The sequence below is a fragment of the Mustela putorius genome, unplaced genomic scaffold (assembly GCF_011764305.1).
Source record: "Mustela putorius furo isolate JIRA1106 unplaced genomic scaffold, ASM1176430v1.1 tig00003911_pilon_pilon_pilon, whole genome shotgun sequence".
NCBI classification, from domain to species: Eukaryota; Metazoa; Chordata; class Mammalia; order Carnivora; family Mustelidae; genus Mustela; species Mustela putorius.
The window spans coordinates 5,226,989-5,245,221 of record NW_025422058.1 but is presented as its reverse complement, the minus strand read 5'-3'; the positions used below and the strand labels follow the sequence as shown (position 1 = coordinate 5,245,221).

The following is an 18,233-nucleotide window of genomic DNA, read 5'->3' as shown; positions in this document are numbered from 1 at the left end:
ACAGCATGGAGGTTCCTCAAAATGTTGAAAATAGAACTGCCCTATGACCCAACAATTGCACTATTGGGTATTTACCCCAAAGATACAAACGTAGTCATCCAAAGGGGCACATGCACCCGAATGTTTATAGCAGCAATGTCCACAATAGCCAAACTATGGAAAGAACCTAGATGTCCATCAACAGATGAATGGATCAAGAAGATGTGGTATATATACACATTGGAATACTATGCAGCCATCAAAAGAAATGAAATCTTGCCATTTGCGACAACATGGATGGAACTAGAGCGTATCATGCTTAGCGAAATAAGTCAAGCAGAGAAAGACAACTATCATATGATCTCCCTGATATGAGGAAGTGGTGATGCAACATGGGGGCTTAAATGGGTACGAGAAGAATAAATGAAACAAGATGGGATTGGGAGGGAGACAAACCATAAGTGACTCTTAATCTCACAAAACAAACTGAGGGTTGCTAGGGGGAGGGGGTTTGGGAGAAGGGGGTGGGATTATGGACATTGGGGAGGGTATGTGCTTTGGTGAGTGCTGTGAAGTGTGTAAACCTGGTGGTTCACAGACCTGTAACCCTGGGGATAAAAATATATGTTTATAAAAATTTAAAAATTAAAAGTCAAAATAATAATAATAAATGTAGTGTGCATGTTTCAAGCATAACTCTCCTCCCTGACTGAACTCTAGGAGACCATTGTAGCATAGTAAAAACAGTGGTTTGGGGTCCTATAATCCTTGATTTTAGCCATCCACCTACCTGAGATATTATCTTAAACAAGTTACTTGGTTCAGTCTCACTGTAAATGAATACAGCAATAACCAACATGTGTAGACAGTGTTTGTCCTGGTGTTTTAGTCATTTTAGAAATTCACAAAAGAAAGTAAAAAACCCAAATCATCTAGATATATTTTTTATAAACTTATAATTTAATAATATCATTATTTAATATCTTATACCATATGTAAAGTTAGAACCAAGCCATGTAATTAGAATTATTTTAGTAAATTTATAGTTCAACAATTTCATTACTTGGTATTTTACACTTAGCTGAAAATTGGAGTTACTTCTTCTAAAAATGGGAGAAAGTAAAAAAAAAAACTTTTTTAAATTGTCCTCTTTTTTTAACTGAGGTATAATTGACATACAATTATATTAGTTTCAGGTATACAACATTCAATATTTGTATATATAACAAAAGGATCGCCACAGCATGTCTAGTTAACATCTGTCACCATACAGTTACAGAATTTTTTCTTATTATGAGAATTTTTATGATTTACTCTCCTAACAGCTTTCAAATATGTATTACAGTATCATAAACTATACTTACCATCCTATGCATTACAACTCTGTTATTTATTTTATAACTCAAAGTTTGAACCTTCTGACTCCTTTCACCCATTTTGCCCCCCACACCCACCCCAACTGCCTCCCTTCTGCCAACCACCAATTTCTCTCTGTAACTGTGACTTTGGCTTTTTTTTTTTTTAATGGATTCTATATATAAGTGAACTCATACAGTATTTGTCTTCCTCTGTCTGGCCCTATTTCATTTGGCATAATGCCCTCAGGGTCCATCCAGGTTGTAGCAAATGACAAGACTTCATTCTTTTTTAATGGCTAAATAATATTCCATTATGTATTTCCCACATCTTCCTTATCCATTCATTCATTCACTGGACAGGTAGGTTGTTCCCATATTTTGGCTATTGTAAATACTTCAACAAAGTGGGATGAATATATTTTTTTGAGTTAATACCTTTCATTTCTTTGCATAAATAACCAGAATTAGAGTTGCTGGATCATATGGTAATTCTATTTTTAATTTTTTGAGAAACCTTCATATTGTTTTCCATAGTAGCTCTGCCATTTTATATTTCCACCAGCAGTAAACAAGGGTTCCCTTTTCTCTACATCCTCACCAACACTTGTTGTTTCTCTTTAATAATAGTCAATCAACAGGTGTGAGGTGATATGTCATTGTGGTTTCGATTTGCATTTCCCTGGTAATTAGTGATGTTAAGCATTTTTCATGTACCTATTAGCTATCTGTATGTCTTCTTTGGAAAAATTTCTATTCAGATCCTCTACCCAACAATCCTCAGATTGTTGTGGGGGCTCTTTGTTTGTTATCAGGTTGTATGAATTCTTAAATATTTTGGATATTAACTCCTTATATATGTTTTGTAAATATTTTCTCCCATTCCATGGGTTGTTTTCTCATTTTGTTGATGGTTTCCTTTGCCATGCAGAAGCTTTTTAGTTTGATGTAGTCCCACTTGCTTATTTTCACTTTTTTTACCTTTGCTTTTGATGTCAAATTCAAAAAACCATTGCCAAGACTGATGCTGAGGAGCTTACCACTTGCCCTTTCTTCTTGGAGTTTTGTGGTCATCCATTGTGTTGTTTTATGTTTGATTCATTCACTTTCAATTCCTCCAATCTCCTTTAACAACTCCTCATTCTTTATTCATTAACTCATTTAGTCACTTTTGTTAGTTAGGTAACTGCCAAAATGAAGAGATTAAGTATTTTGGTTTCATATATAAAAATATTTCTTTTCTCTCATAAGTCTGGTGTTTTTTTATGTTGAAACCTCCAAAATCCCCAACCTGTATTATTTCTTACCAACCTAGTATAGTGTCAGGGGAGGCTAACATGATTCACAATTATCTAAAAATAAAGTATACAGTATTCATAAGCATTAGAACAGAATGGTGATTTTATATTCTTTTTTTTTTCTTTTAACCCTGCCACAAATACTTAAAAACTAATTGCATCATATTCAAGATTGGTGATCCCACTTATAACGTTATACAGATGTAAAAACACTTACAGCCAGAAAGCAAAAGTCAAATTAACAAAGCAAGTGCAAGTGCATCGTTTTGTTTTTTTTTTTTTTTTTTAATGTGGAGAAAAGCTATTGTGGAACACATATGTGAAACTCCCAGCATCATCACATCTTGAAGCCCCCATGTATTCGTTATAGATCAACTTTTTTAAAGGAAACCAGAGATAATAGTTTTAGAATATTGAAAATTCTGTACCAGCACTTCTCTTTCCACATCAGCCAAAATGTTCCACTACTTCTTTGCAATCTCACTATTTATCATCTTTCTCATTTCCCTTTATCCTACCATCTTCTAAACATGCCCCATTCACATCCTTTTTTCGTATCTGAATTTGTCTGTGACTGTTTTACCCTGTGGTCCTTTCCCTATACCAAAGGTTCTACCCAGTTTTTCTCAACTATAAAAAAGTATGTCCTCAATCCTGACAGCCTCAGACCAAAGTTCTTGTTTTTGTGAGATGATAAAGTAGCCTAGATAAAAACAGTAATAGAGTTTTAGAATGTCCCTAGCAAATTTCTAATAAAATTTCCATTAAAGTCTTACCTCTGAATTTAATTTTTTATATAGGTAATTTAAAATTTCAAAAGAAAGAATTAAGATAATTGCAGTTGGACTTTACTTACCCAAATAGTTAAAGCTTAATCTCTTCAAGTCCATATATCCTTCAGACTACATATTATCTTGAACCTGAAAGACCATAAATGATAGCTAAAGTCAAGCTAAAAAAGCCATTATATAAGAACATCAGAAATATAGATATTATATTCTCCTATTTACTGATTGAATGAGGAAAACATAGTCCAGTTAAATTTCAATATATCAGATACTCACCAATAGCTTTCCTATAAATATCCTGTTACCCTTAACAAAATCATATACATTTTCATAGAAAATACAGATAATTAGATAAAAACAATCTTTCCATTTTAATAATATTGTTTAAATTCCTTCATTACTATTTGAGTGCAAATACTATTATTTCCAAAATTTAAATCTCAGTAATTATTTTAGTGATAAAAAATATTTTTCTCATTCAAATTAGCACCACCAGTAAATAACTCCTTTTATTCTAATATATCTGATTATACTTAATTTTAATTCTCAGTTTTCTATCTAGTTTATTGATTAAAGTTCCTAACCTACCTAGCCCTATTATGCCTGTTTAAAATGTATGAAAACAAAAATTACAGAAGTTTAATACATAATTTTTAAGAGTATAACTGCATACATAACTATTTTGCTCCATCTTTAATAAAATCTCCCTCAACCCATAATAGTTTTGTACTCTTAAGGTTAAACTTGACCAAATCTGGGTAAGAAATATAAATTTTTGAAAAAATATTTTCAACTCAGTAAACATATTTTCTCTTATCAAAATGGTATCACAATTCCCAATACCCTCTCCTATCCAGAAATTTATCACAAAAGAGTCAGTTTGAAGCTAGCTAATTTTCTCTACTTCACAAGCCCCCAGGATACCCAACTCAGTTTCTATCTTGTTACTAAGGGATTACTGGTCCCTTCTTCTGAGTTGCCCAGAGTGGGAGGTGGCCTAAGATTCTTCTTCATTTAGAAAGGAAAGTGAAAAGGGTCTTTATTTTAAATATAAAATTTAAAAAATATGGAAAATCATCCATTACATTGATATTCTTGTAATACTAGAATTTGCTGTTCATGTAATCTTACAAGCTTTTTCTTTTATTACTAATAAATGCTCTTTGAAAGATACAGCCTCTTCACTCCTGTAGCTAAAACTGTTGAAACCATGTAATTCCTAATTGCATGAAAAATTTTATTTTAAAGCTTAAAAATTATACACATTATATTATCATTTAATAATTCTAGCACAGTTTGGAAACACATGCTCAATATTGCACACTGTAATATCCTTTAGAATTGGCATAATTAATACTAATAGTTTTACTCAATTAATATTTACTGAATGTTTACTATGGTGTCTTAGATTTACATACCTTAGCACATATAAAGTAGAGCTTATTTTTCCAGTAAAACAATTGAATTTAGGGGCGCCTGAGTGGCTCAGTGGGTTAAGCCTCTGCCTTCGGCTCAGGTCATGATCCCAGGGTCCTGGGATCGTGCCCCACATCGGGCTTTCTGCTTCGAAGGGAGCCTGCTTCCTCCTCTCTCTCTGCCTGCCTCTCTGTCTACTTGTGAGCTCTGTCTGTCAAATAAATAAAATCTTTAAAAAAAAAAAAACAATTGAATTTACTGAAGAGTATGTAGTTTTTAAAGTTCCAAGACTATTCTTCTGAAATCAACATGATAATTTTAGAGCATTGTACTTTTCTAAAGACAAAATTCCCCACCTGATAAATTTAATTCTCTCTTAGAAAAAAAGTAAACATGATAATCCCATGAATATCCTGGCAATAGCTTTTTTCTTATCTTTTGGAGTGTGCAAGATGTGACATTTTCAATTTAATTACCACTGAATATCTTAAGTAAGTTCTAAATATGATTTTTTCCCATTGTTTTATACCTATGTTTCCATTCAGATTAGAGAGTGGTTGTCAATGGCAGGGTGCGTGTAAACCCTTTCTGCTGATGGCTAAAGGGCTCCCCCTGCCAAAGCCAACCTACAAAGTCTAGAAAATGTGCCTACAACTTCAGAAAGTTTCTACGGCACAGAAACCAATGCAGGGCCACAAGAATCATGAATAAACAAGTATATCACCAAAGGAAACTATAAAGCTCCAATGACTGATCCAAAAAAAAATGGAAAGCTGTTCACTGACTAGGGATCTAACATACAGCAAGGTGACTATAGTTAACAATGCTTTTTTATATACTTAAATGTTGCTAAGAGAATAGATGTTGAATGTTCTCACATTAGATTTTTTAATCTTAGACAATATTATAGGTCAATTATATCTCAGTAAACCTTGGATGGGGAGAACAAAAAGGACAGTAGAAAGGCAAATTTACTCTCTCTGCTTAAACTGGACATCCATCTTTTAAGGTCTTCAAGCTTTCCCGGCTTCTTAGGCCTTTGAGTTTGGACTAGAATTACACTGCTGGTTTCCCTGAGCCTCCAGGTTACAGAAAGCACATACTTCTTAGCCTTCATAATCATGTGAGCCAATCCATCATAATCTCTTTTAATCTATCTATTTATATATTCTATTAGTTTTATTTCTCTAGAGAAACCAGACTAATACAGATTCTGGCACTGAAAGTGGTACCAGAGGAATAGAATTTTGAGGTTACAAAGAAGCTATCTCCTACTTTTTCATCTTCTTCCCTACCCCTCAGCAGTACACACACATAAACACAAACAAATCACTTGAATTTTTTAATCATTCTGAACTTTGTTTTACATTACATTTTACAGACAATGTTGTACTGAATTAAAATATAAACACTGATCTTGTGGTGGTACCATACTTTTTCTTTCTAGTAAAACGTGACTTATTTGCCACTACTTCACACCTTCAACTATAAAGCCATCACTCATCTAGGAACTATGTACAAGTCTCCTTTGATGTTGATTATCAAAAGACTCCCTTCTTATTAAAACCCATGTCATCTTGTATCAGTGCAGCTTGAAGAAAGGAGACAATGTCAGTTTTATGGACTATGAGTCCTAATTTCTGATTCAGTTGTTGACAAATAAAATGATATAGTTCCAGTCTGAAATAGATGAAGATATATGTAATTTCAGATCATAAAACATATTCAACTGTACATGGAGGAGTAATATTGCATATACAATTGCTACACAATGTCAGTGGCATACAATAATAAGCATTTAATTAGCTCAGCTTTGGAAGCAAGCTGATCTTGGTAGCATTCAACTGGGGCATAGCTTTGCTTCAAGCTATGGGTTTATTTGAACATGACTACTCTCCTCACTGAGATTTAGTGTCATGTCTCTTCTATCTATTTATTCTAGGATCAAGCCAGAGGAAATAGTAGCTACCGGGGAAGTTCCTCTTATGGTGGTGGCAGGAGTGCAAGGTAACAAGTGGAAATACACATGGTCTCTTAAGGGAATTGGTACTTGTCACTTCTATTTCCTGATATTGGCCCATGTGAAATATATGTCAGAACCCAAAGGAAAGTAGTAGGAAAATATGCCCCACTTCCTGAAAAGAATATAATGTCACATGGCAAACAGTATGAGAAGGAACAGTGAAAAGTTGGGGCCAATTTCTCAAATTATCACATACAGAGAAGTGGTATGTAATGAGGAATTTTCATACCTCACTACAGAAATGGAATTTCTGAATTATTAGATTTGATTGAATTTTGAAATCTAAATTGATGCCAAAATTTATAGTAGACCTAATACCCTATAATAGATGTTCAGGTTATACTTTATACAGTGAACTTTTAAAAAGAAGCCTTCACTTAATCTGTATGATGAAGTTTTATAGGAATAGGCACAGTATTTTTTAATCTAAAGAGAATCTTTCAAATGTGCAGAGATCTAAGAGTTGGGCAAGTAAACAGTGGTAACCTGCTTAAACAGAAGTCTAAATTTATATTTATAAATTTTATGAAAAATATACTCATGTAGTTTTCCCTACATCAGTGAAGTATTTTAACTGATTTAATATGAAACAAATGATTTAATTTACATTTACTTATAGGGAGTGATGTCCAAAATTACCAGCTTCTCCAATATGGTTCAAATATGGTCATCCAGGGTGTCTGGGTGGCTCAGTGGGTTAAGCCTCTGCCTTCGACTCAGGTCATGATCTCAGGATCCTGGGATCGAGCCCCGCACCGGGCTCTCTGCTCAGCGGGGAGCCTGCTTCCCCCTCTCTCTCTGCCTGCCTCTCTGCCTACATATGATGTCTCTCTCTGTATCAAATAAATAAATAAAATCTTTAAAAAAAAACAAATAAACAAGCAAAAAAATATGGTCATCCATTTCATACCATGATGACGCCTGAACATTTGTCAAGTAGAATCCTAATATAATGGCCTCAAATTTGATCCTAGTTGAGATTGAAATTTTATAACCTATTGAAACTTCTTTCCTGAGACTTTTTTGAAAAAAAAAAAAATGAAAGCAGCAAAAGAGAAATATTTGTTTCTACATTTGAAAGGAGTATTTTTTTAAATAGACCATACATTGTGATGCAAGGAGTTTGCTAGAAATGTAAACATAAAGCTTTCAAATACCCATTTAACATATTCACTGAGCTTTATTTCAAACGCAAGAATCATGTGAGTTATATTGATTTCTTGACTGTTTGAATCTGAGATGAAAAATTTTAGCTGGACTACCTCTTATCACCAGGAAAAAATAAATACTTCTTATTCTTTGACAATTACAAAAGCTCATAATCTCATGAGCTCACTCACCTTTTTTCAGATTTTAGAAAAAAAAAAGCAATCTCAAAACTTTACAAAGTTGGTCGTCAGAATGATACCCAAATCTCCAGACATCCGGAGAATTTGATAAGTGGCTACATCCTGGGATTCTCTAAATTCACACAAATCTGAAGGTTTGGGTTTTGGGGTTTTTGTTTCTTTGTTTTTTCTTTGTTTGTTTGCTATTTCAGATGACTTAAACATGGAAAGATGGAAAATCATGTGAGGTATGAAGACAATGTGTGTAAAATTCATCAAAGAATTGTTTTCTATCGAAGACTAAATTCCAGATATAAACTCCAGGATTGAGAAAATTGTCCAAGATTACAAGGGACCACCTCAATTCTTTTTTAATCCTTTTTTTCCTGGAGTTTCTTCAGGGGTATAGAGTGAGAAGTGACTCATTAATTCATTTAGTCATTACATGCTATTTGTCAACCACTCAGCTGGACACTAATGGTTTAAGAAGATAAAGATATAATCTTTGCCCTCCAAGTATAGTGCTACATACAGGAAAAAAAATAAGAAATTATTACATCCTGACATGATAGATAATTTAGTAGTGGTTAAAAACAGGATGGTGGGAGGGTATTGAACACAAAGGAAGTCTTAGGGTATATGTCCTCATGAGCATTTATCTTTGTATACATATCTTCAGCATTAATTTTTAGAATCAAAAAAATTCTGACTTTCCCTTTACTTTGAGTTTTCTTTTGCCTATAATAACACAATCAGAGAATCACAGAGCAGGCCCCTAGAATTTGAGTACCTCCATATCCACCATTAAAATGAACTCTTCTTTTCAACAGCAAACCCAGGGTTGTTACTGGGTCTTGGTCAGAGGCACCGCTCAGTGGGACATCAGTCACTACAAGATCTTAACTACTTATGAATCAGGTATTTATTGATTTTTCCAGCCATAGGCTGAGCAATGTGCAGTAACATCCCATTATCAGTTTGAAGTAACATTATTTGAGCAGAGCTGAAGTCAAAAGGAAATTGGACATGGCATATATTAGGATTAAGGAAGAGACTCACAGAGAAAAAAGCCGTGTTTATAGGGAAAATTATTAACAAATGTCTCGAAATGATAAACTTTACTTCCCCAGGGAAGACCTGGCTGTAGTCACTGTTGTGTATCCAAAGTGCCCATCATGAAGATTAGCTCTTGTTATCTGATGCTTAGTTCATTAAAATAGTCTCATCCTACTAATAAGGAGTGGGTTGTGATTTCAAAGAGTGATTGAAATTTGTCTTTCCTGAATATAATACTTCTTTAAGAATTGGAATTTCTTGGAGTTACTCGTGCTTAATTTAACATCCTATATTTTACACATTACATCTTGTCCAAAAAAATGAACTTTATAGAAAAACAAATGAGGATTTGTTGGATTCATTGTGCTTGAGATGTACACTTCAGCCTAGGCACAATTTTATAATGGCTTATTGAAAACTTAGTTTTTGGATTTAGAAAAACAAAGAGAATTTAGTTACAGCACTAGCTTGTAAATGATACCTTAGGACATTAGGATATTGCCTTATAGCACATGATATATCTTTGGAACAGTGGCCAACCTATAGCGTTGTTTCTCTTCTAACCGGGATACAGGGGTCTAGGAAACAAGGGACCTACTTGAGAATAATCTAGTTTCCAAGTCCCATTTCTTTAGTTTCTTCTGGTGTGGAAGTCTTTATTTCTTAAAAAGGAATGCTCCTAGTCTTTAATCACTAAATAAGAATTTGCATTGCCATCTCATCACTTAAGACTTCTTATTGCTACTTTACCAAGAGCAAAATGATTGTGGCAAATAATCCCAGCTGGTAAGAGAAATAGGTTTGCTGTTAAATAGTGGAGGCAGATAGATGTTCCCCTGTATCCCTGGGTCCCAGAAGATCCTCTGGAGCACTTCAGAGTATTATTATATCTGGTGGTAAATTTAATGAAACACTACAGAAAAAGAATGTGGCTAAGATCAGGATCACCAAAGGGTTAGAATCTCCAGGAATTAAAATTTGAATCATTTCAAGAAATGAATAGCATCCATCTGAGATGCTGAATGGGAATAAAGTGAACATGGAAGGAGTACTGAAGGAAGGAAATCATAAATAAGACCCAGGGCCTTCTCATTAATTCAAAAAAGAGGATATTATATACTTATCTTTCTTTCTTATTCTTTCCTGTGTATGCACACATACTTGTGTGCATACTTAATATTAGCTATCTTCTTCCTTTACTTATCCCTTCTGTTTTATATAAGGAGTTAGTAATTAGTATTAAAATGTAATTTATACATTATGGAATATGAAAATGAGATGATTAAATAAGAGAAATGAATATCACCCAGAGATTTGAAACAACAATTAATGATACTTTGGGGCTCTCAGTACTGGATTTCCATCATACATAGCTGTAGGATGGATTTTCATCGTACATGGGATTAAATACATTATGTAGGGAACAGACATGATTTTTCTTTCTTTTTTCTTTTCTTTTTGAATTGGACTTTTAAGTATAAGTAGAAGTCCTGTTAAAAACTATATTTAGAATCAGTACACTAGGAGTAGATGCTGCGATTCTCATTCTAAGATCAGTATTCCAGGCAATACCAATACAAGAAAAAAAAATACATTTAAAACAATTTATGTATGGAAGCAAGATATAATTTTTCATTTAAATCTGTTTTGACTCTTCCCTTCTTTAATTTTTCAGATTAAGAAATACAATTTAGTGCGGGTTTTTTCTATCCGGAGAGGTTTTTTTTTTTAAGATTTTATTTATTTATTTGACAGAGAGAGATCACAAGTAGGCAGAGAGACAGGCGGGAGGGGGGGGGAAGCAGGCTCCGTGCTGAGCAGAGAGCCTGATGTGGGGCTCCATCCCAGGACCCTGGGATCATGACCTGAGCCGAAAGCAGAGGCCTTAACCCACTGAGCCACCCAGGTGTCCCTCTATCCGGAGAGTTTAACATAAATTTTATTACAAACATGTAGGTAATGGTTCTTTATAGTATGTGAAGTTAAGAAACATAACAAAACTTACAGAAATTTTTATAAATAGGTGTACGACTTATCAAATTTGGACATGATTAATAATTACAAATAAACATAAATGTGTGAGCACATATTTGTATACTAAAATAAAATTTGAATCAGCTGTTAATCCCACAATAGAATACTGTATACTTTCAAAACAGGTGATTCATAGGCTGTAAGGCAAGTACAAATCGAAATAGAAAAAGTTTAATTTTCCTTGGTGCAAAAGAGACACACACACTGCCCCCCTGCATACACACACAGGCATACACCGTTTTCTTTTTTTTTTTTTTTAATTTTATTTATTTATTTGACAGAGATCACAAGTAGGCAGAGAGGCAGGCCAAGAGAGAGGAAGGAGGCAGGCTCGCTGCTGAGCAGAGAGCCCCATGTGGGGCTCCATTCCAGGATCCTGGGATCATGACCTGAACCAAAGGCAGAGGCTTTAACCCTTGAGCCACCTAGGTGCTCCTATATAAATGTTTTTAAAGGCTAATAAGCTTTTTGCCAGTTTTGCAAACCAGGAATATTTCCTGAGGATTGAAACCATCTCTTCGAAATGTAATCAAGGAAGGAAGCACCCTTATCTCCCACTTTTCAGAGGGTGTGGAGGCCTGACTTCAGCCAGGTCTTGGCTCCAAATTGATAACTTACCTCTGGGATGGTAAGGATATAAGATTTTTTAAATATAGGCAATTAGGAAACAGAGGAGGCTGCCCCAATTAAGAAATGAATTTAGGTTGAACTACATATGACAAAAGGTGATGTCAATTCCCTTACTTGAAGACTAGTTTATTTGTTTATTGATTATTTTGAAAATATGTTTGCAATGAATTGTATTTGCTTGGCTATGTAAAAGATAAGATTTCTTTCTGTATTTCAAATTTCTTTAACAGATTGTCTGTGATGTGCATTGCATCTGCTTGAATTCCTATTCAATAATTTTTTTTTCTCTTCTACCTTTGTGGAGAGTTTTTCTGGTTTGGGAGTTTTTGTTTTAATTCTATGTTTCCAACAATATCTTTAGGAGGAAATGCAAGGCAAGGATGGCTTGCATCCCTATCTGAGACTTCTCCCCAAACTCCAGTGTTAAAATCCATGGAGTGAACCTGGGTATAAGTAGGACTACTTTTTTCTAGAGTAAAAGGGTGAATTGATAAGAATAAATACAGGCCAAAGCCTGCTTTGCCTGCTTTTCTTCTGGAAACCCAAAGCCACAATCATAAATGTTTGTACTTCATTAATAGAAAAAAGTTAATCCTAAATACATCAACAACAATGAAAAGAAGATATACAAGTCTACAAGAGCAATGGCTAGAAGCTAAAGCCAGATTTAAATTTCTTGTTCTGGGCCTATCTTGAGTATTATAAAGTAAGAAGATCATTCAAAGAATGATTCCAATATTTTTTTAAAAATTTCTTGAAGTGAGAGAAGAATGTAACTGGATTTTTATAGGTCCTTTGAAATTCTCCTTTATCCACTCCTGGAATGAGAATATTCCAAACCAACTTATAAATGGAGTTGGCGGTGGAAGAAACAAGAGAAGTATGAAGTCTTGTTAGAATAACAAAAAATTTTTTAAAAAGAGTGATGAATTTGTTGTCAAAGGAAAGGATATATAGTAAGGCAGTATAGGAACCACAAATATGCATAGGAAAAGGAATGTAAGATCCATCCAGCGGCAGAACTTGGAAAGGAAAACAGGGTGTGTGAGTACCCAGAAGCCTCAGACTTAAAAATTTAAGTATCTGTTAAAAATTAGTATTTATTAATTATACCAGTTGAAAAATCCCCAGAAAATGTTCCATTTCACAGGAATAATTTATATTACAGAGCATGTTTGTGATCTTTTTTCTCTGTCTGGAAGTGCCTCTCTTTCAAATTGTGCCTGCTCAAGTGCTCAGGGGTCACCTCCTGTTTTGTCCTTGCTTGTCTCATTGCTATTATTGCATATATCACATTGCATTTTTTTTAATTAGTAGACTTTTTTGTAGAGCGGTTTTCAATATACAGAAATGAGCAGAAAATATAGAGCTCTTTATGCCCCCACTCCTCTTGTATAAAGTTGCCATTATCATTAATATATTGCTTTATTGTGCCATTTTTCTTGTTTATTAACTCAGTGCAAAAATTTTGACTTATTAATTGCTAAGCAAAGAGACTCAATAATGTCAATTTTAAAACTAAACTGAATAGAATATAAATTGCGTAGTAAAATCATGTGTAACTTTTCAATGTAGTTTTTGATCTCAGGAATCCTTCTAATAATAGACGAAAGCCATAGATTTTCTTCATTTAAAGAGTGCAAGTACATGTACATATATCAACTTTGACTGTAAGGTTTAAAATGACAGGATCTCTCAACTTCAATACTGTTGACATTCTTTGTTGTGTGGGGCTGTCTAGTGTATTGTAGGATTTTTTTTTTTTGTAGCATTCCAGCCTCTATTTACTAAATGCCAGGAGCAATTCCCTCCCCTACAATGACAATAAAAATGTCTCCAGACATTGCTGAATGCTTCCTGCGTTGCAAAATTGTCCCTGCTTAAGAATTTCTAAAGATAACATCACCAAACCACAGCTAAGAAAGTCTGCATTACTATAAAAACTGATTTCAAAATAGGGTCCATTTGATCAATTATAAATTATAAATGAGAAAGGAGATAAAGAGATAACAAAAGGGTAACTTGAGTATGCAAAAAAAACCAAATTTATCAGATACAAGAGATGTTGTTTGAGTAAATGTTGAAATACATTTACTGCAGTTTCTTTTTCTTTTTTAAGAATTTTTATTTATTTGACACAGAGAGAGAGCACAAGCAGGCGGAGTAGCAAGGAGAGGGAGAGGGAGAAGCAGGCTCCCCACTGAGCAAGGAGTTTGACACAGGACTCAATGCCAGGATCCTGGGATCATGACCTGAGCCTAAGGCAGACACTTACCCAACAAAGCCACCCAGGCGCCCCTACTGCAGTTTCTAGCACACATAAAACAAGCAAAGTTCTTAGCTATTAATCTGATTACAAATTTGGCATTTGTTGCTTCCAGCCTTTCAATTAACTTACAAATGAGAATTTCAGATGTATATTTTTTAAATTATTCCTTGAGAAAATGCAATGAGGCTTACTAAATTAGTAACAGAAATCACCTAAAGTACTAGAAATAACTCATAAAGCTGTGCTCTAGTTGTCCAGTTATTGATCCATATTACTAAATCCCTCTAGAGGACATAAGCATAAAAAGCAACATTGAGCAGGCCCCCACTATTTGCAGGACACTGGAAATACATACATACATACATACATACATACATACATACATGGAAGAAGTGACCTTTGTTTTCAAATAAACCATTGTCCTTCAGTATGTTGAAGACCAGAGTCTAAAGTTTAGTTCTGGATTAATTTACTTTCCAAGCAAACATTTTGAGATTGGCTTTAGTATTAAAAAAAAAAAAAAACCCTAACTGTAAAAGAAAGAAATATATACTGCCCTGTTTTCATTGAATGAGGAAGCTATAAAAAAGATGATAGATAATATATCAATATTATGGACTTTTTAATAAATTATTACCAAACTAAATTTGTCTGTATTAAATGCAAGATATATGAATGTTAAAGGTTACTTATTAACTAGTCTAATAGATTTGGATATTTCTATGTATTTATGTACGTACATTTTCAATTTTATTAGTAATGAAATTTCTGTAAATTGCTTTCCCTTGCATCCTGTGCTTTTGTTTCCGTGAGGACAAAGATGTGCATTTTGTTTACCTGTGTATACCTCAGTGTGTCCAGCACAACGTTCTTATCAGGCTGATCTCTGAGAGTGGAGTTTAGGTGAGGTTAATTGAATTGAATTGCTTTAAACTGAAAGCTCCTTTTAGGACTGGTTATTCCCCTAGACTCCTGGAGGTAGCTGGAGCTGAAAAGCTACAGACAGCTATTTTTCATTACTATATACAAAATCACTGCTAGATTGGCACGAAGAAATAAAATGTCTTGACACAAAGAGTTAATGTGATTGCCAGGCCTTACACTGTTAGAGCCAAGATAGAGCTAAGATCTCTGGCTCAATGCCAGAGCATTTGGCTTCATAGCCTGCTGCCTTTCCTTTATGGATAATCATGCTTTTTTAATTGGAGCGTACCTCAACTTTTATGTACTGATTTGGCTACTGACATGTCAGGTGTATGGTGACTCCTCAAATGAACTTGACTTGGATCTCTCACCTCACAAGTTATGTTCCAAGATTACAGTTTTAAAACTTCTCTTGGCTTGCCACCTTGTGGTAGCTTTTTCAAAGTAACAAAATTCAGTCTTCAAAGAATTAATGGGTTTCCCACCTTCTTAAGAATAATAATTTACATATGAAAAACAGATAAATTTGCAGTGAGTTCAGTAGAGATCTAAAAAATATCATCTTATTTAAAATTAGCATTTATGATAAATTTTTTTTCCTATTATTTCCACAAATAGTTTGACACCTTAAACTTGGGAAAAAATAAGGAAAGTATTATCTCAATCCCCCAAAAATGTATGTGATATCATGAAATTAATTCAAAACCTTTCTCTGTTTCATTGGTTACTTTCTGAAAACTTTAAATTAGATATAGTTGCTGAACAACTATTAATATAATAAGAACTTGCATGTATTGTAAGACAAATTACAGTTTACCATCAGTTTTTAAAATACACAATTATAAAATACACATGTATAAAATACAATTATAAAATACACATGATACATGGTTGGTTTATTAGCTAATTTGATTACTATTCATATAGATTTATTAGTTGAAAATAACACAATTTATTAGAGTATTTGCAATATGTATGTTCATTTTTTTTTGTCTTAATGACCACAGTTCATCAGCTTTCTGAGTGTATATCTAGTATGTTCTAAAACTAAATTAATTACTTGTCTAAGAAAAGGCTTTGAGTTTCCTCAGAAGAAATGAGATCTTCTGATTGGGACTTATAATTAAAAGACCAAGATAATTGCTACAATCCAGTAACAAAACAAGAACACAGGGTAACCACAATGCCATCAATCATACTGATGGAAGGAAGTTGACAAACAATTGCTAACACTTCAAATTCATAAACTAGGTGATCTATTTGAAGATAATGTTAGATAGCATTGGGTATTAAGAACTCTTCTCTGTATGCACTAGCCATTTTCACAAACTACTGTGAAAAGATTGTCCAGATAAGTTTTTGGTTTCATAGAACAAATATCAGAAATACTGCCACAAATCTGTTTTCATACCTGAAGATGGCTATTCAAACCAAGTCTGAGTGGGATATGACTCTGATATAGTGGTGGATTTATTAATCCTCATCATTCTCAATTTAGGGAAACCTGGCATGCTGGGAGATTCCACACCTGGACCAAAATCAGTTGCTTTTATTTTTATTAGTCAGGAAAATAACTCTTACTGAGATTTAAACACAGATGAAACTTGTAACTGCTTTATCTTTCAGCTGGAAAATAACTTAGATATAATGCAGACTTCTCACTGCAAAAATTTTAATTTAAGGGCAAAATATCCTAAGGAGACAGCATCAAAGAAGGGCAGTCTCGGGTAATCTTATTCCCAATCCAGTTCTAGTTAAATAACTCCTTGACATCTGAATTCTTACAGACACTCAACAGTATTCGCATTTATCATGAATTCTGGGAATAATATTTTGTGCTGCTACCATAGAGGATTGATTTTTATTACTTAATTTTTTAAATCATTCACCATGGTGTGGTCTTTGTTCTAAGAAGACAGCAGGAAAATAATACAAGAAAACATCTTCATTTGAATTACTGTTTATTTTTATTTATTGAACATATGGCTTTTATTTAGGTCTAGTCCAACTATCACAAAGTTTGTGCTTTGATGGCTTTATGAAATCTTTTCTATTGTCTTTGAAGTGGCCCCATTTTCTTAATAGAAGAAATATATTTAAATTATCTGAGAGCCATGTTTGCTCTCCCTGCTTGCTGCCCTAGGATATCTAAGACTAGAAACTCTATCAAAAATAGTCTTAATTTACTTGCTAACTTTCACTCTCTTCTCAGGAATACTTTTGATTAGTAAGGAAAGTGCTTCCTCATTGTCTTCTTTCACTGGCAAATAATACATTGCATTTGTGTCTCCCTTTACTGAGCCTAGAGCCTTTAGATTCATTATCCAATTAATCCTCCTAACATTGCTGTAAAGTAAGAACGGGGAGTCAGTTCTGAATCTACATGTAGGGAGATTAAATGACTTATATGTCACCAAACTGGTAAAAAGCAGAGTTGAGAAAACTGCTTAGGGCTTGCCCTTTTTGCAATATTAGGTCCTTATTTTTCATATTATAAGAACCTCTTCAGAGATAACTGGTACTAGAAGTTGAAAAGTAAACAGGTTTCTTCATATTTAATTGTTAACAATGTTCTCTAAAATGACCTTTAGAAATAACTGGGTATGTAAATGCATTTGTATTGGCATAATGTAGTGCATGGTATTTTAATGATATATGGAATATAATCACTTGTTTTTCTAGTTATGTGAGCTGGTTAATGTTCAACAATAAATTACAATATTAGCATTCACTAATAAGCAATTGTTGAAGCAAATGTATTTTTTTCTTTCTCCCTTTCATTTATCATAAGTAAGCTAGTTTATATCCTCTCCTTTATCACATGAGGATTATGCAGCCCAATTGCATTTTTTTTTTAATTTTTCCAATTGCATTTTTATTTGATTATTTTAATTCTGTATTTTTGAGTCATTTATACTGCTACACAAGCAATTCAAAGAACACCATTTATTTTTATTTTTAAATACGATTTAGTTCAATCCGTAAAAAGCAAAAAAAAAAAAAAAATCAAATCCTAACTATCTTACATGTTTCTCTATCCCACATTTCCTTGCTGCATTAGATAACTAAGAAAATCATCTACATGGTACGTGTGACTATATGTTTGACTATAACCCAAAAGTTGAAATGTCAG

The 18,233-nt window shown here is 33.6% G+C and overlaps 1 long non-coding RNA gene across 1 annotated transcript in view; it reads left to right on the top strand.

Annotated features, from left to right (window-relative positions):
• LOC101678143 overlaps positions 1-9,102 on the top strand; it is a 145,721-nt gene extending 136,619 nt beyond the window's left edge. Inside the window, exons 3-4 of the long non-coding RNA XR_199395.2 lie at positions 6,779-6,843; positions 9,018-9,102. This is a non-coding gene — a long non-coding RNA (uncharacterized LOC101678143). The remainder of the gene's footprint in view (positions 1-6,778; positions 6,844-9,017) is intronic.
• Positions 9,103-18,233: the final 9,131 nt, after the last annotated feature.